This window comes from Antechinus flavipes, chromosome 3, assembly GCF_016432865.1.
Source record: "Antechinus flavipes isolate AdamAnt ecotype Samford, QLD, Australia chromosome 3, AdamAnt_v2, whole genome shotgun sequence".
NCBI lineage: Eukaryota > Metazoa > Chordata > Mammalia > Dasyuromorphia > Dasyuridae > Antechinus > Antechinus flavipes.
The window spans coordinates 427,474,245-427,500,586 of NC_067400.1; the positions used below are offsets into that span (position 1 = coordinate 427,474,245).

Genomic DNA, 26,342 nt, shown 5'->3' on the forward strand with positions numbered 1-26,342 from the left:
TCTTATTCAAAGAACAATTTACAAGAATGTAAAGAAAAAAATGGACTTTTTTTCTTTTGTTTTTACTTTATTTTCTTTTGTATTTTTCTGTTTTTCTTTTTTTCTTACTCTGTTTTTCAAATAAAATAAATCTTAAATAAAAAATAAAGGAATAAGCAATAATATGCTGAAAGGAACTATAAATAACAAATCAATAACAATATTAAATTGTTACACATATTTTAGCATCTAAGTTCATAAAGAGAAAATTATTTGAATGATAAATCATAAACAATAGAATTACTTTAGCCACATAGCATTTAATATGCCTCTCAATGTTGGATAAATAGAAAGATGAACAAATGGAAAATTATAGAATAAACAATTTTTAGAGAACGTAGAATTCATATCTTATGTCTTCTAAATAGAACTGCTAAAGAATATGTGTATTCTCAGAACCAGTGAAATTTTGCCCCAAAAAAGATCATTTTAAGGGCACAGATATATTGCAAATACATGGAATAGTAACATGTCTTTTTAGTGACACAGATCCAATTATAAAATTAGTAATGAAATCCTATGTAATCAATGGGTAAAAGAATACATCATAGAAACTGTAATTTTGCAAAAGAAAATTCTAATGATAAAACAACATGACAAAATTTCATTGATAAAACTAAAGCAACTCTTAGGGGGCAAATTATAGCCCTAAAATACAAATTAACACAATAGAACAGTATTGGATGGAATGGAATGTATATTTAAGAGAATTAGAAAGACAACAAATAAACCTAAAATATGCACAAAAGTAGAGGAATAAGCAGTAAATGAAAAAGACTTTAAAATTATCAATAAAACTAAAAATTGGTTCTTTTAAAAATGTGATAAAGCTTTACTCAGCTTGACCAAAAAGAAAAGAGTAGAAAATCAAATCAACAAAATAGCAAATTAACCAAGTGAAACCACAAAAACCTGTAAGACATTTTAAAAAATGATCAGAACCTATTAAATACAGATATATACTAATAAAACTGATTACTTAAAATATCCTTTATATTCAAAAAATATAAAATGTCAAATTAACAGAAAACCAAATAAAAGTGATGGATAATCCAAACTCATTTGGGGAAAGACAATTAACTAAAAAGGAAATGGGTAGTGTTGGGAATAATTTTGTTCCTGGTGGATTCATAGGAGAATTTCATCAAACTTTAAAAAAAAAAATTAGCAGTAGAGTCAGCTAGTTGGTGCAGTGGATAGAGCACTAGCTCTGAAGTTAGAAGGATATGAGTTCAAATATGGCCTCGGACTCTTAACACTTCCTAGCTATGTGGCTCTGGGCAAGTCATTTAACCCCAATTGCCTCAGCAAAAGAGACACAAACCAAAAAAAATTATTAAAAATAATTTTAATAAGAAATTATTATTCTTAGTAATTGAAAAAAAGTACTCCGTCACATTCATTTTAGGAGAAAAATATTGTTGTAAAACCCAGACATGGAAAGAATTAAGAAAAAAAGAACTGTATACCAATATAATCAATGTATGTCAATTAAAAATTTTGAAATAAAATACATTTAACACATCTATAGAATGATTCATTGTGACCAAGTTGCATTTCTACTTGGGATGTAGAGACAATCCATCTTTAGGAAAATGATCAAAATAATTAATCATGTTTTTAAAAAGACTCTTCTAAAACCATATGCTTTTCTCAATAGATGAGGAAAAAGGGAAGCATCAAACTGGGAAAATATTTTTATATTAAAAGGTTCTGATAAAAGCCTCATTTCTAAAATATAGAGAGAATTGACTCAAATTTATAAGAATTTAAGCCATTCTCCAATTGATAAATGGTCAAAGGATATGAACAGACAATTTTCAGATGAAGAAATTAAAATCATTTCTAGTCATATGAAAAGGTGTTCTAAATCACTATTGATCAGAGAAATACAAATTAAGACAATTATAAGGTACCAATGCACATCTTTCAGATTGGCTAAGATAATAGGAAAAGACAAGGACGAAATGTTGGAGGGGATATGGGAAAACTGGGACACTGATACATTGTTGGTGGAACTGTGAATGGATCCAGCCATTCTGGAGAGCAATTTGGAACTATACTCAAAAAGTTATCAAACTGTGCATACCTTTTGATCCAGCAGTGTCTCTACTGGGCTTATACCTCAAAGAGATCTTAAAGAAGGGAAAGAGACTCACACGTGCAAAAATGTTTGTAGAAGCCCTCTTTGTAGTGGCAAGAAACTGGAAACTGAGTGGATGCCCATCATTTGAAGAATGGCTGAATAAGTTATGGTATATGAATGTTATGGAATAATATTATTCTATAAGAAATGACCAACAAGATGATTTCAGAGAGGTCTGGAGAGATTTACATGAATTGATGCTAAGTGAAATGAGCAGAACCAGGAGATCATTATACACAGTAACAAATTATACGATTATCAATTCTGATGGCTATGGTTCTTTTCAACAATGAGATGATTCAGACTAGTTCCTATTGTTCAGTAATGAAGAGAGTCAACTACACCTGGGAAATGAGTGTGAATTACAACATAGCATTTTCACTCTTTTTGTTGTTATTTGCTTGCATTTTATTTTCTTCCTCATTTTTTCCTTTTTGATTTTCTTTTTCTTGTGCAGCAAGATAATTTTATAAATATGTACACATATATTGGATTTAACATATTTTTACTATGTTTAACATATATTGGATTACTTGTCCCCTAGGTGAGGGGGTGGGAGAAGTAGGGAAAATTGGAATACAAGGTTTTGCAAGGGTTAATGTTGAAAATTATACATTCATATGTTTTGAAAATTAAAAAAAAACTTTAATAAAAAAAGAAAAGAACAACAATAACAACAAAAAATAGATGAAGAAAAAGTCTTCAAAAATACAATACTTATTTATGCATTAAAAAAACCTTAACCTTAACAAACAATAAAAAAAAACAATAGGCATATAGAGACCTTTGTTTTAATATAATAAAGAGTACCAACCTATAAGCAATGGGGATACACTAGAAGTTTTCCCAATAAATATAGGAGTAAAGCAAAGATGCTCATTCTCCCCACTATTATTTGGTATAGTTCTATAAATACTAGCAATATCAGTAAGATAAGAAATTTAAGGCATAAAGATAGGTTAAAATAAATTAAACCACTTTGTATTTGATGGCTTTACCTATTTCTCAATACGATGAATTAGACAGAAAATTCTAGAGAATTATTTTAGATAATAACTTCAGCAAGATTGCAGGTTACACAATAACTAAATTCTCATTCCCCTAAATCAACATTTTTATATAACAAGAATAAAAGCCAAGAAGCAGTAATTGTAAAGAAAATATCATTCAAAATGAAGCATAATGTGAGAATCAATCTAAGAAATCACACAAAATGCTTATATAGATTCAAATACAAAATATCCCTTAGAGAAATAAAGAACAATTTATTTAATTGTAAGAATATTCAGTGCTCTCAGGTGGGCCTGTGGCAATATAATAAAAATGACAATACCACCAACATTAATTTATAGTTTTAAGCTATCAAAATAATACTTTACAAAACTTGATAGAAAAATTACATAAAGGATTTTGATAAAGGATTTTGCACTTCTATATCTCATATTATAAAGCAGCAGTATCACAACCATTTGGTATTATTTAAAAAATAGAAAAATAGTTCAATGGAACAGATTTAAATAAGAGAAAGTCAGAAACAATTTATTATATAATATTTAGTAAACTAAAAAATGTAAGTTGTTTGGAAATAACTCCTTATTTCTTTTGAAAAATGTTGAGAAAACTGAAAAGCAATCTGGAAGAAATCAAACTTAGACCAACATCCTACTCTAAATTCCACAATAAATTCTAAATGAACATATGAACTTAATATTAAAGATCATACCAAAAAAAATTACAAGATATATACTATAGATAGGAGTTGTATTCTTAAATAAAGTGTAGAAAACATTTCTAATAATACTATCAAATGATGGCTTCTTTGGTTTTTCAAGTATCCATTTAATCAGATTACCATAAAGTAGTTACTCTTTATGAAGAACTTAAAAATTCCTATTCTGATTAGTTTTTTTGGAAATAAAAAATACTGGTGTGCTCTCTTTGTGTTACTTTTTAAAAATAAGAAAGTTAGTCATGAATGAAGAAGCTGGAAGCAAGACTATGTACTGTTTCCTTTTTAAAAAGTGGGAAAAAACTATGTAAAGAGATGGATGTTGTCCTTTTGTAACCACACAGCAATAGAAGTCTAAAGAGTATAAGTTTTAGAACTGTAGCTGATCTGTGTTGCACAAAAAATTAGCTCACCAAGAGTTCCCTACACAGATAAAACCACAGGTATGTCTCCCATCTCTACTCATTTCCCCATTGAAAAGAGAATTTAAAATTTGGCATCTTTGTTCTCTGATTTTCTCTTTTCTGATCCCCATAATACCTGGTGTAATCTCTAATTATAGAGGCACTTAACTGATATTTATTAATGGAATCAAATCTGAGTCAGATCTTTTACTTCAAAATCAACAGCTACACTAAATCCCTTGACAATCAACTTAAACTGTTTCATATTAAAAACCACAAACACGTATACACTCACACTCACACACACACACACATACAACTCACAAATCCTTCACAAAGAAATTTCAAGAGTTGGAATACAAAAGGATTGTTCTCTAATAACCCCACCAATTTTCATTCCATACTAATTACAAAGGCACAGCATAATAACAAACAAAAATATTAGAGAAATTTTACTTTCCTCACTTCACATAACAAAGTTGTTAGAGCAAGGGCATCCAATTTTTTTGTTCAATTGTGGACCACATGATAAGAAATTCAAATGTGGGTGCTCCATTTACATAATCTTTTTAGTGTTAACAATTACAACCTATAAACTTCAAAAATCTAAAAGAAAGCACAAAAGATTAGTTAACTACACTTCTAAAGGCATGCAGAATCATAGACCTAGTGCTAGTTACAAATAAATTCTGATCGAGTCATTGAGAATACAGACTGGTATTTAACACACAATTGTACTCTTAAAACATGGGATATTTTGGGGAAGGGCAATTTTGATTCCAAGTTATATCACTGAATCCAGTAATTTTATGAAAGACAAGATTTTCTCTCAGTTAAGTAGATTAAACATTGATCAGAAGTTGCTATGAATCCCTGAGATGGAGTAGGGAAAAAAAAAAAGAGATGTAAGAAGTAACAGCAGGGGAGTGGCTGTGTCAAAAACAAATTTTGTTCCTTTCAGTTTTGTCTAGGATTTCTAGAAGTCAATCCAGCTCTCCTATCACCACATCTAACCCTACTCTCTCTCCTCACTAGAAATAACTAGATTTATTTGTTGAATGGGACCAGATGTAAAAAGACCACCTCTCAGTTACCCAAATTCACAGTCTGAGAATTTTCATTGATCTTCACTGTCTCAATTTCCCTCATTTTCTCTGTTTCTTCTTTCTCACTTCACTTTCACTGATGAATCCAATTAGTTGGAAAGTCTTGTCAATTCTATGTCCACAACAACTCTTAGACTCATCTCTTTCTCTCAGGACTTGTTGCCACTTTAACTTAAAATTCATCACCTTTTTCTAGGACTGTTGCACTAATCTCCTAATTATTCTCCTTGTACCTGACCTTTCACCCCTGAGATGGATCCTCAACATAGCTGCCTAATTTCCTTTCTTTGAATCATGGATCTCTTTGGCAGTCAGGTGAAACCTATTGATATATTCTCAGAAAAATGTTTTTAAATACATACAATAAAGCATAAACAATTACACAAGAAAACATTTATACTAAAATAGCATGAACTTTAAAAAAAAACCATACTAATCTCAGGTTAAGAACTCGATCTATGCAGTCACAGAATTTATAAATAGAAATTTATAATGCATGTAAAAAGGAAACATAAGTAGAAATTTATTAAATAAAAACTCATAAGGCCCTCCATTTCTAAAAATAATGGTAGTAATCACTTGATTATTATTCTGAGAATAAGAAGATGAATAGAGAAAAATAAAAAAGGGGAAAGATAATTTTGGCAAAATGTCTATGTTGAATGAATCTGAGTGTCCTTGTGGAAAACTGGATAGCAAGTGAAATATGTTATGAGTTTCTGTGAATTTTTACATACTTAATTACTAATAAGTGCAACTCAGCTCCAGGGTAGTATTCCAAAACTGAGTAAAATAATTCCTAGGTTAAGGAAATTAAATTTAATTCAATTAAATATACATAGAATTGGCAAAGATACCAATGAATAGATATCCATTCATTGGGTAAATGAAGAGCTCTTGACAGTCTAGAAAAGTTAATTGTAAAAGACAGTGGAGAATGATGCTTGGGAAAAATCACAAAAATTATTGCAAAAAATGAGAGAAAACTTTTGAGGGGATTTTCTTTTCTTTTTTTTTTCTACATAATCATGGTAAAAGTGCTAATGAGAATATGGGAAAGAAGCAAAAGTCTTGAATAATTAAATCACACTTGGGCCAATCACTGCTTAAACAATCAAGAGACTAAGTATTATATGCAACAGAAATATGCTGATTTAATTCATTGTAGATTTCAAATGATATCTTTTTTCCAAGAACACTTTAAATAGAAAATTAATGCTTGTAAGAATATATATGAAAATATTGCATGAAAACTTATAATTTTATAAGTTAAAAAATAATATGACAAGCTATAATCTGGGTTGAAGTATATTTACTAGCTGTATATTACAGAAATTCATTTAGGTTTCTTGGAAGATGGCATTAGATGATGTATTTGTTTTTTCTAAGGAACAAATTGGTATGACCAAAGAGATATTTTATCTCATAAATGATTAAATTTTGTTTTGGTTTTGTCCATTTGTTTAATTTTGATTTAGATCTATAATTTTTATCAGTATCAGAAACTCTCAGTGTGGAAACACCCTTTACCATTGCAGAATAGTGACTTATCTCTAATTTATAGTCATAGAATTCCTTGAGTCACTGAAAGTTCATGATATAAAAAGCTAAGATTTTGAATACAGATCTTTTTGGGGTTCTCTATAACTAGGCTTCTATCTGTTAGGTTTTCTACTTTTTGCTTTCTCTGCTAAGAAATGAGTCTTAATCCCTTTAAACACAAGAGCAGGCATACCATTAAAAACAAAAAGAAGCAATAAAGAGGTTAATTCTAAATCATGAGGTGTTTTCATTAGAATGGTCTGTAGAAGAGAGATATAGAGATGCTTATTCTCATTGTTCTTATTGTCTGTTATGAATTATGAGTTTGTGATCAAGAATCTGTCCAGGTTTCACAAATAAATTAAAGTCTCAGAAGGATGCATTAACTTCTTCTAATAAGGGCAGATGAAGACCCAGGGAGTCATGTATCCCATAGTTAGTATGATTATCTTCATAGTTAATGATTTCTGTGTTCTGGAAACCTTAGTGATTTCATAATAGTTTTGTGGTGTAATACTTGGGAATTGAGAAAGACCTTGGCTAGATATTATCTATAGCACTTACAAGCTATGTGATCATGGATATGTCACCTAAGCTCTCTTTTAAGATCATATTTAGTTCTGGAAAGGGGTTCCTGAAACCTAAGCCAACTGACTCTCCTCCACACCAGAAGCAACTTCATGAGACTCTAAATTGCAATGAAGGTGCTGATTTGCCTTGCTTCCTCACCAGGAATTCCCATTAACTATTAAATCACAGGTCCAGAAACAATTATATATACAATCATGGCAACATGATTGCAGTGATTATAATCACCATATGAACATCCATTTTATTGATACTGTAAATAATAACAATTTTCATTTTTTGATGCTTTGTGGTTATGAAATACTTCATATAGTATCCGAGGTTCAGTACTGGAGAATTCACATATGATTCTCTTCATTGGTAGAAAGAATGAGATAACTCAATGCTGTCTGCCTGCCTAAGAGGAAGAATTGGCATGAGAGCTTGAGAGAGGAGCCATTTTTTCTTCCTTCTTGCTTTGAGAGAGTACATATAGTACTCTCTTTAGGGAGAGATTGGGAGAAGAGAAAACAGATTTTGGAAGACAGACATGTAAGTGAAAGCCAGCTCCTAAAATAGTTCTGATTTCCAACTTTCCTCTCTAAAGACTTTGGAGAATTTCTCCTTGGAAATTGTTATTGATCACTTCTCTTTTGATTGAACTAAGATATCTTGATCCCAGTAGGAGACTTTGTTGACTTTTTGCATTTTCATATACATGTATTTGTATACATTTTAACATGTATAAGTTCTTGTATTTCTATTTGCTATCTATTTTCTTGGCTAAAAGACTGCTCACTATTCATTTTGTCATAGTCTTCTATATAGATAGCATTCAATGGCAAAGGGGTTAAACTTTCAGAGACAGAAGCTTAAGTAGATTGAATTTAAGGAAAAATCATTAATTTAGGAGATAAAATTTAGGGAAGCAGATAGGTCTAACTCTGATCTGGCAACCTTTTGTCTTAGAATAACGGCCTCATGGCCTTCTCTTCCTGCTCCCCTTCTAGGCAAGAAAACAAAGTTTCCTTTAAAGAGGGAAGAGCAAGATCCCAGATACACATTCATTCCTTCCCACAAGTTGCATTTAGACAACCAGTATGGAGATATATCTAATCTACATAGACACCATCCACCTTATATATCCAATATCTCATTTTATCCTTTCAAAGCCTATGAAATACTTAATGCAAATAGGCCCAATTTAAAATGAAGTAATGCTCACAGAATTTACTTGATTTGTCCAAAATGACACAATTGGTAAGTGGCACTGCCAAGACTCAAACCTGTCTTCTTAGAACCACTGACAAAGAGTTCAATAGGAATTCACCGTATATATAAAAGAAGGAACACATGCTAAATAAAACAAAATTAACATTAACCTCTAGGCACATACCTCCATACAAGCAGGCACATGTGAGAGGTAAAATAAGTTACTATCTTGCACTTAATAAATGTTTGTTGAATGTAACTGAATGAAAAGTAAGCACGATTTCAGATTTGGCCCTGCCACTAAAGTAGACAGGGACAGGTCACTTTTCTCTTTAGGTCTCCGATTTCTCATTTGTAAAATGAAGATGTGAAACTAAATGATTTCAGATGTCTCTGCACTTTCAAAATTCTGTGATGCTATGAACTGCCATACCTGCATAAAATATTTTTAAGGTTAACAATAATCTTTTTATGAGTGGGCCTAGGATTACATTATAAAATTCATTCATTCCTTCAAAGATCTGGTAATCACTGACACATTAAATAGAGAAGGGATACCTTAATTAGAAATGTTCTAATTCTCCTCTATCACCCCTCCCCCATCCACTTTTGCCTTTACAAGGCAGTGAGGCATCTTTAGAAACCTAATTAAAAAATATAAAATATTTTTCACATCCACCTTTTATATACTGCAATCTTTGGTGGTGGCTTTGAAATAACAGTAGTTCTATGTTGTTTTTTCATCTTTTTTGATAGCTAGAAAACATATTTTTCAAAGCAAAAAAAAAAAAAAAAATCCAGATGAAGAGAAGTCAGGGCGTTGTATGCAATCGCCACCTACTGAGTCATTCTGCTCTTTAGCATAGCTAATATCACGTGACCAAAAAAAGAATGTCAAAATGTGATGCACCTTGTTCAATCTCAACGTCTTAAATTGCCCGAGCCCTAACCCCACAAGCCACCTAGAACCACAGAAAGGACGGAGCATTTCCATGATACCTGATGGTTTCATGAATAAATTCTATTCGTTTAATCCTCACCACCACCCTAGGAGACAGCTTCTGCTGTATCATCCCCCAGGTTTTTTTTTTTTTTTTTAATTCCTTACAGAATTCATCCATTTCCAGGATGAAAATGACTCATTTTTCAAGAAACAAACAATACAAAACACAAAGCCAATCTGTCAACACTTAAATTTTATGCCTAGAAATTCTTTTTAAGCCCTCTGACCCGTGTGGTCCCCCTATGTGCCTTGAAGATGGTGGAGAGAAACTGCACGTCCGTGCATCACTCGCCTTCAGCAGCCCCACTGCCATGTTCACCAGCCTCCCTCCTGCTCTACAACCTCCAGGGACGATGTTCCATTTGTAAGAAAGATCGCCTCAATTAATTTACCAGTTTTTTTTTTTTTTTAATGCATTACTTCCAGAAGGCAAACAAATACGGCCACAGATGGCCTCTTAAAACTGTAAGGCAAGTGAAAGATTAAAAGCCAGGATGTCAATTTCAGAGCCAATTTCAGCCGTGAGAGGGCGAAATAATATATATATAAATATCTTTTTTTTTTTTTTAATAAAGTGATGCCGACCAGCTACAATAACGTTCCTGCCTCAAGAAAAAAATGCAGGAATGCCATCTTATGAAGAAGGAAGATATATATATATATATATATATATATATATATATATATATATACACACACACACATACATACATATATATGTATATGTATATATATATATATATATATATATATACACACACACATATATATATATGTATGTATTAGACACAGACTAAGATTTTTTTTTTTAATGATGCTGGCTTACCTGGAAGAGAATCGTAAGTCTCAGCACAAGAAAGGCCAGGATCCATAGGTGGGTGGAAGGAAGATTATCGCCTTTCCAATGCAGCTATTGAGATTTCTGAGCGGAGGAGATGCTAAAGGCTTACACATTCATTCCGGGCTCACTGGAGGGGGAAAATAACAAAGGGGCCTCTGCAGCATCGTCCCTGCTTCTGCCTCAGCTTCCTGTTCTGACACTCTATGGGAGCCGCCGGCTATTAGGAATCAGCGTGTTAAAAAAAAAAAAAAAAAAAAATCCAGTCCGCACCTTACGTGCTATCGCCATCTGCTGGCCATTGAAGAGAAGTCCCTAATTAGCATCTGACTAAGAGAGATTCTTTCTAGAACTACCTATTTTTTTTAATTAAATTTAAAAATTTAAAATTTGAGTAGGGGATTATAATATATATGTATATATATACATATATATATATATATGCACACACACACACATATATATTTGTCTTTAAACACACACACACACAAATCCAATAATTATTTGCTTTGGGGAGTAAGCACATATGCACATTATGCTTTTCCAGCTTTTTAATATATTAGTCTCTTTCCTACATGCGGTGGTACAAACAAATCAATCTCCTTACACCTCACATTTCCACCCCTTCCCATCCCCGCTCTTTTCCTACTTATCTATCACATTCCATTTTCTATTTCTTTGGTTTTGCTCCGGCTAGTCCCCATGCCTGGAAATCGCTTCTTCCTCCTTCCACCTCTTCCGATCTCTAATTTCTGTCAAAGCCCAGTCCAAGTCATGTCCTAATAAAGTCCAGATGCTTAATATGATCCTCCCCAAACTCCAATTATCTTGTGCTTATTTTGTATATAATTTTATATCCCTATGTTGACTCTCTCTAATAGTTTGTGGGAACTATTTCTCCATTACTTAGCACAGTTCCTGGCACATTCTAGGTGCCTAAAACACAAGCTTATTGATGGAGATAGTTCGATAGTTTTAGAATCTCATATCTCATAGATGTGGGGATTGCATCCACCAATGGCGATTGGGATCTCTCTCCACCTTAGTAAATACTCTTTTTTTAGTTAACTGTGACTGAAAAATGCATTACTTAGTGGACAACTTACCAGTCTTTGAAGAATAGGATTTCAGTCCTCTGCCAGTCTGCATTCATAGTCTTCCTGATTTGAGACTTGTCAGAAGTTGTATGTAGCTGCCAGAATGATTGTTACTTATAGGACACAATGAAAGGTCACTTCCATGTGACAGTGAAAGACCAGAGTAAGATTCAAGTTGAGGAGCAGTGTATATAATGTTTAAAAATATAGTGGAAAATGTTTATAATATCACTAAAACTTTAATGTATTCACTTGCAAATTTTATATGTGATATGAAAAAATGGATAGAGACTCACCTATGAGATACTTTTAATTTACAAAAGAGCATACCAATTTCTTAGGCCTGAATTATTCAAAATTTTCATAGATACTAGATAATTTTACAATATTACAGTTAGAAGGAACCTTAAGATCAAGTAGTCCAATTCTTAGCACAGTGCCTGGCACATAGCAGGTACTCAAAAATGGTTTTGGATTGATTGATAATCTAATCCCTTCTTTTTACAGTGAAGTATCTAAGGCCTCCAAAGGCAAAATAACTTGTTTAAAGATGACATAACTTGTTGTGACTCAAGTAAATCTGCAATTAAGGTATCTTGATTCCTAGTCTACTATGTTATACACTAAATCAAATTGACTCTTTTTTATTACCAGAGAAGTTGGGAGGCAGGGAGAGAGAGGACAATGGACAGGATTACTTATTTCAGAATCTATGTTAGACAGCTAATAGAACCATTGAGAAATATCTGTTAAAATCCAAGACAAAAAAAGAATAATTAATTCATTATAATCTATCCAAATGGAAACAAATTTATTATTTAATGTTATTACATATTTAAAATTAAATACTATTTAAGAATAGTATCATATTGTATGTTTTCTATGAGAAATCACTGCCACAATTTGAATCCCTTTGGAGCTGTCAAGAAAGACTGTGAAACTTTTATGATTTTTTTAAGGTGGCAAAAAGGCAAATTTATTTTCAGTCTATATAAAGGAAAAAAAAACTTGCTAAGTTCTCATTATAAACAAGGCATTGATATTATTTAAAATCACAATATTGACCAGAAATTGAGGATCATCAAGGAGAACTTGGGGCAAATGAACTAGAGGTTCTCATAGTAACATTCTTTCTGAGACAAGTAAAAAAAAAAAAAGATTTTAGAAAACAAACTCTATCCAAGGTGCTGAATACCAGCCTCTTAATACAAAAACAAAAAAAAAAAAAACAAAAAAAAAAAACATAAACTTCTATGACTCTCTTAGTAATATTTAGAATGAATTCTTTGCAGTTGTGTTTCCTAGTTAAATTAGATATTTAGAATTCCTCCAAAGTCATTATATTTTATCCCTAAGTATGTTTTCTCTTTGCCACCAAGAAAATCACAACATATATATTTTAAAATTCAACCAATCCAAATTCTACATTTTATTAGTAATCGACCAGTCCAAATTCTACACTTATTAATAAATAAACCTAAATCTAGGAAAATGCAGTGATTTACTTATGGTCAAAGAACATATTATGGCAGTATGTATAAGAATTCATATCTTCTTTCTCCTAGTCTAGGACTAGTATAATTGCCATTTAAAAATTATCATAATAATAGCCCATATTCATATTATACAGCATGCTTTTCAAAATATTTTCACAAAAATAAACTTTCGTGACCCTTTTAACAGTGCTGAATTGTAGTTGGGTCTGATTTTTTTTATGATATTTGTTTTTAATATTCTTTTTTATTGAGTTCTAAATTGTCTCCCTCCAGCTCTTCCCTCACAATTAAGAAGGCAAGCAATATGATACCCATTATAAATGTGAAGTCATGCAAAACATATTTCTACTAAGCTATATGAAAAAATTTCTAGCTAAGCTGGTGGAAAAGACAAAAAAAGACAGTGGAAAATATGCTTTAATATTCTATAATCTATATTCAGACTTCATCAGTTTTATCTTTGGACAGCATTTTTCATCATAAGTTTTTGGAGTTGTAAATCATTGTTTAAATCAGAGTAATTAAGACTCAGTTATTCAGCCTTTACAATATGACTGTAACTATGTACGATGTTTTCTTGGTTCTTCTCATTTCACTTTGCATCAATTCATATGTTTACCTAGGTTTTTCTGAAACTATGCATCTATGTATCAAGCGTAGGCCAAACACACCGTAGATGTTATAAAAATATGTGATGTTGATTCTGCTGATGATGGAGATGAATTTAGCACCAAATTGTTCCTGATTTTTAGATCTTTGGTCCTCAAAATTCTAATTTGATTAGTATAATTTTCAATAATTCAATGCTTTTATGTTGTTTTCCTTTTTCTAATTCATATGACACCCTGGACATTCTAAACTATGGATACTAATTCCATAAAGGATTTTATTTTGTTCTCTCTTCAAATTCATGTTTAAGTAATTACAAGATAAGTTAAAGAGCAGTATTAAAGCAAAGAGTCAGGAAGGATAGAAAAGATGTATATATATATATGTGTGTTACATTTATCTAACTACATATAAACATATAAATATATCTTTTCTTAACTATAGCTTGCTTGGGGGGTGGGGATGAAAGGGGGGAAAAGAATAATTTAAATAAGGTATATAGCAGGGAACAAAAGAACAATTTACAAGGAAGTAAAGAAAAAGTGGACATTCATGAATACAATTTTTCGACTAATATACATACTTTCTTGATCTGGTAATTTTTTCTTATATATTTTGAAAACTTCCTGATGTTCTGTTGGGCACATGACAATGTTCCCTTTTATTTTGTATTCCTTTTCTGTTTTACTTTTTAAAAAAATCTGTTATTTCAAATAAAATAATTGAAAAGATGCTACTAAGATATTATGTAAAAATATGGAAGTCCCTTGAATGCAACATTTATTAAATTGTTGTGGTACAGTGGACTAGGAGTCCTGGCTTTAAAAACCCAGTTCTGAATCTATGTGAGTTGGGGAAGGTCACTTGATCACTTCAGACTTCATTATCCATGAAATGAAGAGGATCAAATAGTAGATTGTTATGGTTCCTTCCAACTCTAAATCCTATGAGCTCATTCTGAAATATGTTTGCCAGTTTTAAATAATTAATTAGCACTTTGAAAGTGATTCTTTTTAAGTCCAACTTGATGATTGACTTTCTCTTGATTTAGCTACTTGCTCCCAACCCCATAATTAAGCTATTGTTATAGAAAATAGCTCATACAAGTGTCATAAAATTTTATAATCTGTACAGACAGATTATAGAATATTGCATACAAAGTCCTCTATGTGTTTGCTGAAGGCAGTTAAACCCGATACACTGATATACATTAATGTCCAAACTAATATATTACTAGGATTTATATGTAATATAGTAGAAAGTAGATTGGACTTGGAGCCAGATGTCCTGTGTTCTGGCTCTGCCTCTTAATGTTCTATGTGACTGAGGCAAATTTCCTAATCTCTCAAAATACCTCAATTTCCTTATCTTTGAAATGACAATGTTAACTTTAAGCCATTCAGCTTCTAGTCTTATGATTAAATTCATTAGTTGAATCTCTGATTATTTGTTCTCAAGGGACTGATTATTTATCATTCATCTTGTCACCTTAGAAAAAATATTGACTACAAAAGGTAAAAGTATGTAAGTTGCTCACTAATCTTTGTTTTGTACATAAATTATACTGAAATGTAAGGATGAGGGGAAAAAAAAAACAAAGCTACGATTAAAAGTTGCAACTGCATACTATTTTTGTCAGAAACTGTGGTATCATTGATATAGAAAATTGCCAGAATGTAAATTCTCTTCATCAATGCATATAAATAGCTTATCTATAAATTATAGCCATGTAACATTGCCTGGAGTTGAATGAATGACTTCATGATCACATTCTAGTACATGTCAGAGGCAGGACTGGAACCCAAAATCTTATTTGACTTAAAAACCAGTTCTCCTTCTACTGTTTTATATTGCCTTCTAAAACTGAATTCTATGAAAGTTTCATATAGTCATGGAGATATCATTTTTCATTTATAACATGACTAATGTCAAAATATGTTTTACGTAATTGAACATATATAAATTATATCAAATTGCTTGCCTTCTTAAGGAGAAAGGAAGAAAGGGAAGAAAGGAAACAATATGAAACAAAACTTTTAAAAAAAAGTTAAAAATTGCTTTTGCATGTAATTGGAATTTTTTAAATTTAAAATTTAAAAAGTAAATAAAAGTGCTATCATAAGTCACAAATACAATCACATAGCAAGGTATTAGTCAGTGGGAAGATAATCATGGTTATAAATTATCATATGCCATCTCTGCTGAGATATACCAATATTATCAATGTAATTGGTGAGGAGGGCAAGCACAGAAGTAAAGTATTTTATACAGTGGGGGGAAAAGGTGGCAAAGCTGGAGAAAGAAAAAAGAAAAGGACACATAAACCAAAGATCTAGTTGATCTGTTACCCAGGATGGCAACATTTCACAGGGACTAAAACAACATGTTAGTTTATTGTCATTCAAAGATCAGACTGAAGTCAATTTGCTAAAGCTTAGGGAAGGTGTGAAATAATATGGTGTCCAAATTCAAAATGTTTCCCAGAAACTCAGTTTTTTTTTTCTTTCAAAGCAGTAAAGGTTATTTGAAAATCCCTGATGGAGGTCACTGCCTTCTGCTGATTTAGTCATTTCTATTGAAAGATAGACAGAAATGCAGTGGAAAGAAACATTTCTCATAGAAGAATGGGTGAAGTAAAACTGTATGCTTTAAAAATCTATATCTGTGATAAAATTCTTGACACCACAGAATGAAAATGTAGGAGAGTATTTGAGAATAAAAGAAAAAAATAGCTGTTATGAGCCAGAACTTGAAACAAGGTGTTAAGTCAATAGAATTGATAGAAACAATAATTATGTTCATACCTTTGAGAGTTCACACATTAGCTCACACATTAGTTCACAAGTTTGGGAGATTCACAAATGTTCACAAGTCCAGGAGATTCACAAAGTTACACCTCCCATAATCCCACTCTCGGAGGAGTCAACCTTTGGGTTTACACCTCTAAAAGAGCATAAAAAGAGCTTCAGTCAGTCAGTCAGTTCAGAAGATTGCCAGGAGTCAGAGTTGAGCTAGAGGCAGAAGCTGGCAGAGACAAAAGACTAACAACGAGAGCTCTTGGAACCAAAGAAAGCTAACTGGGCTATTTTGGAAGAGATAATAAAAGACTGTACTTTAATCCCTGGCTGTATTTGAGGTGATTATTACTCTGAACAGAAACTAAGGCTGCCTCAAGAAACCTGCTCCCAGAGAACCATCATATTTTAGAAAAAGAAGAACACCACAAAAAACTAATGATATTATTATGGTAGTATAATACAAATCAGCCAGAGAAAAGAGAGAGCAATGATATGGAGTATAAAAACTGGAATTTAAATAAGAGAGTAGTAATGGAAAAGTTCAGTTACATGGACAGCTGCCAGAAATTTCAGTGTGCTAAAAATGAAACACCTGGAAACTTGTATTCCTAATGTCTTTACATCTCAAAAAGTAAAAGTAGCAAAACTCATACATGATATTTAATTCTCTCTCTTTTTTTTAATTTTTATTTAATAATTACTTTATATTGACACTCGTTTCTGTTCCGATTTTTTTTTCCCTCCCTCCTTCCACCCCCTCCTCTAGATGGCAAGCAGTCCTTTATATGTTGGATATGTTGCAGTATATCCTAGATACAATATATGTTTGCAGAACCGAACAGTTCTCTTGTTGCATAGGGAGAATTGGATTCAGAAGGTATAAATAACCTGGGAAGAAAAACAAAAATGCAGATAGTTCACATTCGTTTCCCAGTGTTCTTTCTTTGGGTGTAGCTGCTTTTGTCCATCATTTATCAATTGAAACTCAGGTCTCTTTGTCAAAGAAATCCACTTCCATCAAAATATGTCCTCATACAATATCGTTGTCGAAGTGTATAATGATCTCCTGGTTCTGCTCATTTCACTTAGCATCAGTTCATGTAAGTCTCGCCAGTCCTCTCTGTATTCATCCTGCTGGTCATTTCTTACAGAACAATAATATTCCATAACATTCATATACCACAATTTACCCAGCCATTCTCCAATTGATGGGCATCCATTCATTTTCCAGTTTCTAGCCACTACAAACAGGGCTGCTACAAACATTTTGGCACATACAGGTCCCTTTCCCTTCTTTAGTATTTCTTTGGGATATAAGCCCAATAGAAACACTGCTGGATCAAAGGGTATGCACAGTTTGATAATTTTTTGGGCATAATTCCAGATTGCTCTCCAGAATGGTTGGATTCGTTCACAACTCCACCAACAATGCATTAGTGTCCCAGTTTTCCCGCATCCCCTCCAACATTCATCATTATTTTTTCCTGTCATTTTAGCCAATCTGACAGGTGTGTAGTGGTATCTCAGAGTTGTCTTAATTTGCATTTCTCTGATCAATAATGATTTGGAACACTCTTTCATATGAGTGGTAATAGTTTCAATTTCATCCTCTGAAAATTGTCTGTTCATATCCTTTGACCATTTATCAATTGGAGAATGGCTTGATTTCTTATAAATTTGAGTCAGTTCTCTATATATTTTGGAAATGAGGCCTTTATCAGAACCTTTAACTGTGAAAATGTTTTCCCAGTTTGTTGCTTCCCTTCTAATCTTGTTTGCATTAGTTTTATTTGTACAAAGGCTTTTTAATTTGATGTAATCAAAATTTTCTATTTTGTGATCAGTAATGGTCTCTAGTTCATCTTTGGTCACAAATTTCTTTCTCCTCCACAAGTCTGAGAGATAAACTATTCTATGTTCCTCTAATTTATTTATAATCTCGTTCTTTATGCCTAGGTCATAGACCCATTTTGATCTTATCTTGGTATATGGTGTTAAGTGTGGGTCCATGCCTAATTTCTGCCATACTAATTTCCAATTATCCCAGCAGTTTTTATCAAATAATGAATTATTTTCCCAGAAGTTAGGGGCTTTGGGTTTGTCAAACACTAGATTGCTATAGTTGACTATTCTGTCTTGTGAACCTAGCCTTTTCCACTGATCCACTAATCTATTTCTTAGCCAATACCAAATGGTTTTGGTGACTGCTGCTTTATAATATAATTTTAGATCAGGTACAGCTAGGCCACCTTCATTTGATTTTTTTTTTCATTAATTCCCTTGAGATTCTCGACTTTTTATTGTTCCATATGAATTTTGTTGTTATTTTTTCTAGATCAATAAAATATTTTCTTGGAAGTCTGATTGGTATAGCACTAAATAAATAGATTAGTTTAGGGAGTATTGTCATCTTTATTATATTTGCTCGGCCGATCCAAGAGCACTTAATATTTTTCCAATTATTTAAGTCTGACTTTATTTGTGTGGAGACTTTTTTATAATTTTGCTCATATAATTCCTGACTTTCCTTTGTAGATAGATTCCCAAATATTTTATGGTATCAACAGTTATTCTGAATGGAATTTCTCTTGTATCTCTTGCTGTGGGGTTTTGTTGGTGATGTATAAAAATGCTGAGGATTTATGGGGATTTATTTTGTAGCCAGCTACTTTGCTAAAATTATGAATTATTTCCAATAGCTTTTTAGTAGAATCTCTGGGGTTCTCTAGGTATACCATCATATCATCTGCAAAGAGTGATAGTTTGGTTTCCTCATTGCCTACTCTAATTCCTTTAATATCTTTCTCGACTCTTATTGCCGAGGCTAGTGTTTCTAATACGATATTAAATAATAATGGTGATAGTGGGCAACCTTGCTTCACTCCAGATCTTACTGGGAAAGGTTCCAGTTTTTCCCCATTGCATATGATGCTTATTGATGGTTTTAAATATATGCTCCTGACTATTTTAAGGAAAAGTCCATTTATTCCTATGCTCTCAAGTGTTTTTATTAGGAATGGATGTTGGATTTTATCAAATGCTTTTTCTGCATCTATTGAGATGATCATATGGTTTTTGTTTGTTTGGTTATTGATATAGTCAATTATGCTAATAGTTTTCTTAATATTGAACCAGCCCTGCATTCCTGGTATAAATCCTACTTGGTCATAGTGTATTATCCTGGTGACGATTTTCTGTAATCTTTTTGCTAATATTTTATTTAAGATTTTAGCATCAATATTCATTAGGGAGATTGGTCTATAATTTTCTTTCTCTGTTTTCAGCCTACCTGGTTTAGGTATCAGTACCATGTCTGTGTCATAAAAGGAGTTTGGTAGGACTCCTTCAATCCCTATTTTTTCAAATAGTTTATATAACATTGGAGTTAATTGTTCTTTAAATGTTTGGTAGAATTCACATGTAAATCCATCTGGTCCTGGGGATTTTTTCTTAGGAAGTTGATTGATAGTTTGTTCTATTTCTTTTTCTGAGATGGGACTGTTTAGGATATTTACTTCTTCCTCTGTTAGTTTGGGCAAGCTATATTTTTGGAGGTATTTTTCTATTTCATTTAAGTTGTCGAATTTATTGGCATAAAGTTGGGCAAAGTAACTCCTAATTATTGCTCTAATTTCCTCTTCGTTAGTGGTGAGTTCTCCCTTTTCATTTTTAAGACTAACAATTTGATTTTCCTCTTTCCTTTTTTTAATCAGATTTACTAAGGGTTTGTCTATTTTGTTGGTTTTTTCATAGAACCAACTCTTAGTTTTATTAATCAATTCAATAGTTTTTTTACTTTCAATTTTATTGATCTCACCTTTTATTTTTAGAATTTCAAGTTTAGTGTTTGACTGGGGGTTTTTAATTTGTTCCTTTTCTAGCATTTTTAGTTGCAAACCCAATTCATTGACCTTCTCTTTCTCTATTTTATACAAATAGGCCTCTAGAGATATGAAATTTCCCCTTATTACCGCTTTGGCTGCATCCCATACATTTTGGTATGATGTCTCATTATTACCGTTTTCTTGGGTGAAGTTATTAATTATGTCGATGATTTGCTGTTTCACCCAATCATTCTTTAGTATGAGATTATTTAGTTTCCAATTATTTTTTGGTCTACTTCCCCCTGGTTTTTTGTTGAATGTAATTTTCATTGCATCGTGGTCTGAAAAGGATGCATTTACTATTTCTGCCTTACTGCATTTGAGTTTGAGGTTTTTATGTCCTAATATATGGTCAATTTTTGTATAGGTTCCATGAACTGCTGAAAAGAAGGTGTACTCCTTTCTGTCCCCATTACATTTTCTCCAGAGATCTATCATATCTAACTTTTCTAGTATTCTATTTACCTCTTTGACTTCTTTCTTATTTATTTTGTGGTTTGATTTATCTAATTCTGAGAGTGCAAGGTTAAGATCTCCCACTATTATAGTTTTACTGTCTATTTCTTCTTGCAGCTCTCTTAGTTTCTCTTTTAAGAATTTAGATGCTACCCCACTTGGTGCATATATGTTTAATATAGATAGTGCTTCATTATCCATGCTACCCTTTAGCAAGATATAGTGCCCTTCCTTATCTCTTTTAATTAGATCAATTTTTGCTTTAGCTTGATCTGAGATCAGGATGGCTACCCCTGCTTTTTTGACTTCACCTGAAGCATAGTAGATTTTGCTCCAACCTTTTACCTTTAACCTGCATGTATCTCCCCGCTTCAGGTGTGTTTCCTGTAAACAACATATTGTAGGATTCTGGCTTTTAATCCATTCTGCTAACCGCTTCCTCTTTATGGGGGAGTTTACCCCGTTCACGTTTATGGTTAGAATGACCAATTCTGTATTACTTGCCATCTTGTTAACCCCGGTTTATGCTTTTCTCCCTTCTTTCCCCTTTCCCCCCCTTCCCAGTATTAAGCTTGTGAGCACCACTTGCTTCTCACAGCCCTCCCTTTTTAGTATCCCTCCCCCCGCCTTAGAGTTCCTCCCCCTATCTTACCCCTTTCCCTCCCAATTTCCGTATTCCCTTCTGCTTAGCTTATTCCTTCCCTTTTCACTTTTCCCTTCTCACTTTTCAATGAGGTGGGAGAAGTTTCACCATAGATTGAATATGTCTTAAGATTTTTCACTTAAAGCCAATTCTGAAGGCAGTAAGATACCCACTATATTCATCCCCCTCCATTCTTTCTCTCAGATATAATAGGTTTCCTATGCCTCTTCATGAGATGTACTACCCCCACTTTACCCCTTTTCTGGTACAATGTCCTTTCCACATCAATTTCTAGAACAAGATATACATGTATTCTTTATACATCTATATAGTCAAAATATAGTTCCCAAGATTAATCTTTACCTTTTTAGATTTCTCTTGAGTTCTATATTTGTAGATCAAACTTTTTGTTAAGTTCTGGTTTTTTCATCAGAAATAGATGAAATTCGCTTACTTCGTTGAATGTCCATCTTCTTCCCTGGAAAAAGATGCTCATTCTCGCTGGGTAAGTTATTTTTGGTTGCATACCAAGTTCCTTAGCCTTTCGGAATATCATATTCCAGGCCCTTCGATCTTTTAATGTGGATGCTGCCAGATCCTGGGTGATCCTTATTGTGGCTCCTTGATACCTGAATTGGGTTTTTCTAGCCGCTTGCAATATTTTTTCCTTCATCTGAGGGTTCTGGCATTTGGCCACTATATTCCTTGGTGTTTTGATTTTAGGATCCCTTTCAGTGGGTGATCGATGAATCCTTTCAATGTTTATTTTTCCCTCTGTTCCTATGACTTCTGGGCAGTTCTCTTTGATAATTTCCTGGAAAATAGTGTCCAGGCTCTTTTTTTCATCATGTTTTTCTGGAAGTCCAATGATTCTCAGATTGTCTCTCCTGGATCTGTTTTCCAGGTCTGTTGTCTTCCCCAGAAGGTATTTCACATTCTTTTCCATTGTTTGATTGTTTTGGATTTGCTTGACTGATTCTTCTTGTCTCCTCGAGTCACTCAATTCCACTTGTTCAATTCTGATTTTCAGTGAAGTGTTTTCTTCACTCACTTTTTAAAAATCTTTTTCTAATTGTCCCATTGAGTTCTTTTGTTCTGTGGAATTTTTTTCCATTTTGCCAATTTTGTTTTCCAGTTCACCAATCCTATTTTTCAAGGATTTTACTTCTTTATCCATTCTCTCTTTAACTTTCTCCAGGCTCTTTTGCCAAGCCTCCCTCTCCTTTTCCCATTTTTCTTCTAGCTCCCTTGTGAGAGCCTTTTTAATTACTTCTATGAGGTTCATCTGTGCTGAGGAACAGATGATCTCCTCCTTTGGGGATTCACCTGGAGACAGTCTGTTTTTAGTCTCCTCAGGATTTAGAGTCTGCTCTCTATCTGTATAGAAGCTGTCAAGGGTTAAAGTCCTCTTCAGCTTCTTGCTCATTCTGTCTAATAATCAGAGAAAAACTACCAAAGAAAAACAGAAAAAACTGGAGTCTTTCTTTGGGGGAGGGGCTGGGTATGTTACCGAGCTTCCTCTCCAGACTGTGGGGGGCAGCAGTGAGGCACTAGCAGGACTGTGTGTGCGTGCGCTCTGAGATCCCAGAGCGTGCTGAGTCACTGTGGGGAGGGAAAGGGGGGGGGGTGGCCAGGTCCCGAGAGACTCCAGCTGTTTGGGGTTGTATTCTTCAGCCCCGGTGTTTTTAGCTTCTCTGCTGGGCTGCTGACTTGCTGCCGGAGCAAAGTATCCAAACCTGTAGCGAAGCTCTCCCCGCAGAGACGGCTGCGATCACTCCCCACCCCCTCTCCAGTCTGCTCCCGTGCTCTCACTGCCGCTGCCCTCAGCCTGCACCCGATCTAAAACCGTCCCAGCCCTCCAGTAAAGACAGACCTTTCTTGGCGAATCTCAAGGATGGCTTCTCTTGGTAACTATTTGTGGGTTTTTTTTCAGTCAAGCATTAATTCAGAGGCTCGTAATGAAATGGATAGTGAGAGAAAGTGTGGAGCTTATGCAGCTGTGTGCCTCCTCTCCGCCATCTTAACTGGAAGTCCCCATGATATTTAATTCTCAAGAACAAGGATGAAACTGGTTAGTGAGGTAGACATAATGAGAACCCTGAAAGTAATGATCAAATCATCTTAGAGTTCATAATACCTGAAGAAAAGAATATGATATATTTGTTCATGAATCCTTGATTTTGCAAAATCAAATTTCCAAAAAGTTCAGGAAAAAACAAAGATAAAAGGTCATGGCCATGACTTTGGTAAAAAAAAAAAAACCTAAAGAATACAAAAAACTACTTTTAAAAGTTAATACAATTAAAAATGGTCTCCATGAAAAGGAAACTAATAAAGAAAAAAATTAGGTATATAGTTCTGTGACTAACAGATATTTTTAAAAGATGTAAAAGGCAGACAGTTTTGAAACAATGTTCAGGGGGTAAAGACAGGATAGAGAAACTTTTTAGAATAGCTAGAAGAATGTTAGGAAAGAAAGAGAAAAAAAAGTAACATTACAAAATATAAAGAGAATATGGCTCTTTGTGACCTTGGGAAACACATTAACATCCCCTGGGCCTAATAAGATTAATCAGTTATATAATGAAAAGAGTAGACTAGTTGGTCTCTAAGTTTTCTCTTAAACTTTAAATTCTATGGCTCTATTCAACTCTTGCTTCACTCCTGTCTTTTCTTAGCTGGAGAATAAGGTTCAAAATGTAATGGTAGAATGAAAATGATTGAAGAAATAAAAACTAAATGTAAATGAGAAGATAGCAAAAGCACATCTATGTGCATTAAATGACTATCTCTACACCAATCTGAAATCACAAAATCAGAGGTAGAAGGTACCTCACAGATCAGTCAGTACTCCTAGCTATTCTTGACTCTCTACAATACTTTTGACAAGGCATCCACCATTTTGAAAATATCCAGCAAAGAGGAATCCACCACCTTCAAAGGCAGTCCAGTCCATTCTTGGTTCAAACTTTGTGAAAAATTTCCCATAAGAATAAGTCTAATTTATTTCTTACTTATCAGCTTTTCAAAAACATTCAGATGCCTTTCCAACTCTTTCAAATCTTTTCTTCTTCAGGAAAAATATTCAGAGTTCCTTGAAACTTATTCTTTATGTCATGCTCTCTAGTTTCTTTCCCAGTACTGATCATTTTCTTATAGCCTCCTAAAATATATATAGATATGATTGCAAAACTATTAAAAGTAACATTTGGACAATAGAACTTTGGAGAAATGCCAGAAGATAGAATATGACTGATAATTTCAATATTAATTCCAGGCAAAGTTCTCTAATAGTTATTAAACAAATGTTTGAGCAATTATAAAAGAAAGAGGTAATCATTGGCACATGGATTCACTTTAAAAAAATCATGACAAATTCATGATATTTTCTGTTTTTATGACAGTACTATAGTGGCATCTTGATAAAAATAAACATTTAGTTGGACTTTCAGATAAGTAGTTAGAGGAAGCATATACACACATCACCTAGGGAAAAAACTCAGAAAAAGAGGCTGTCCATCAAATGTGCAAAAACTTTCTAACCCAGACATGGATATTCAAAATGCTGAAGAAAACTGTATTTTTATAAGGTAGCTGAATTGTAACCTGAGACAACTCCTTTCCTCCTCAAAACTATTACAGAGAGTGCAGGTATAGATTCAGCATGAAGACATAATTATATATGTATCTAGGTAACTATTAGATATTGCTCAAGTGAAATATGCCTTATGTATAATTGCATATTTTTACTATATATGTGAATTACTGCATCTTTAAGCATACTCATACTTTAAAAATCTGTTATATTTATTTGAATATATTTGAGTGTTTTGTCTTATATGCACCCTATAGCAATGCTTGTTAATTATTTTATGTATACACTATAGTTTTATTTTATATGTAGGTTTGTTGATAGTATTATTGTCGCAATTAGCTAGCTTTGCTCTGTTTGTTAAGCTATGCTTATTACTGCTTTTGATTGATTGCTATTTTACAAGGAATATGCGTGTACTTCTGAAATGGGCATGTGGCATGTCCTATACATACATAGTTTTAGGCATGTTGTCACTGTAGTATCTTCCCAGGTGATCTCTAAATATCTAGGTCTACTGCTTATACTATTAATATACCTAACCTGTATTTCATTTTAATGGTACCAAAGGTTAGTTATCTGAGACATCAGAAGAATTACCTTTGTTGTTTTAAAGTGCTTGTGTTTTGGATTTACTCCAACTGATTTTTGTATGCAACTGCAAAGAGTTTCAGCCCAGGGGAGGAATGTAACCTTCCTACCAAAACCAAGATCCTTTGATGAAATCTAGGACTCTCACAGTTGAGCTGAGTTACCTTGCTCTCAATGGGAGAGATTATATAATTTAATTGGTAGTGAGAATTCTCAGTGTGGATATTTCCTCTATCAATCCATATTCACAGTTCTATAATTTATAGTTATACAGATTTGTCTGGAGTTCAGAAATGTTTTAATTTTCTAGTTGTCATCCAGTTACTATGCTTTTACCTGCTCTATTTTCTGAACTGGCCTGTTTTTACCTCTCCTTAGGCAACCTGGTGGCTCCCTATTATCAGAAGGTCACCTTATTAATGAGGAACTTAATGTAGACACCTGATCAACATTATTCACTAAAGTTCCCTGAGCTCAAAAGATCCACCAGCCTCAAACTCTCTAGTAGCAGGAATTATAGTTCTGTCTTAACACATTAAATGAAGCTTCATTTCTATGATACTATGACATTAGAGATTATTTAGTCTATC

General features: G+C 33.1%; 1 protein-coding gene across 2 annotated transcripts in view; it reads right to left on the reverse strand.

The window, feature by feature from the left end:
* The window catches only part of SCN2A (sodium voltage-gated channel alpha subunit 2), a 155,451-nt gene extending 144,644 nt beyond the window's left edge, over nucleotides 1-10,807 (reverse strand). For both annotated transcript variants that reach the window (XM_051986242.1, XM_051986246.1), the window contains exon 1: nucleotides 10,575-10,807. The gene's annotated coding sequence lies outside the window, so the exon portion shown is untranslated. The remainder of the gene's footprint in view (nucleotides 1-10,574) is intronic.
* Between the last annotated feature and the right edge of the window lie 15,535 nt (nucleotides 10,808-26,342).